Source organism: Manacus vitellinus, unplaced genomic scaffold, assembly GCF_001715985.3.
Source record: "Manacus vitellinus isolate BGI_N305 unplaced genomic scaffold, ASM171598v3 scaffold_761_pilon, whole genome shotgun sequence".
NCBI classification, from domain to species: Eukaryota; Metazoa; Chordata; class Aves; order Passeriformes; family Pipridae; genus Manacus; species Manacus vitellinus.
The window spans coordinates 727-1,096 of NW_021940791.1; positions in this window are offsets into that span (position 1 = coordinate 727).

Below are 370 nucleotides of genomic sequence, written 5' to 3' on the forward strand. Positions count from 1 at the left end.
TCTTGTCCCTCTTGGAATGCCGAGTTTTCCTTCCTCTGGCAGCGGCTCCACTGCTGTTAGTTCTGTCCCTTCCTTGTGCTCCTCCACGCTTGGGCCTTCCCAAATCCACGTGTGGCTCAGGCTCTCCGGGTCTTTGGGGATCTCCCCCTGCTCCTTGTGGCTTTTGGCTCCTGTCCCTGCGTCCTCCCTGTCCCTCAGGGCACCATGCGGGTTCTGGGAGAGCTCTTGGAAAAACCCATGGAAGCGGAGGCTGCATTTGGCCAGCTGGATCTTTTCCCTGGGCACCTCCAGCTCTCCGGGGGTGGGAGGAAGAGGAGGAGCAGGAGCTCTCCGAGACCTGGAGACCCTCCAGCTGGAATTCACAGCTCTT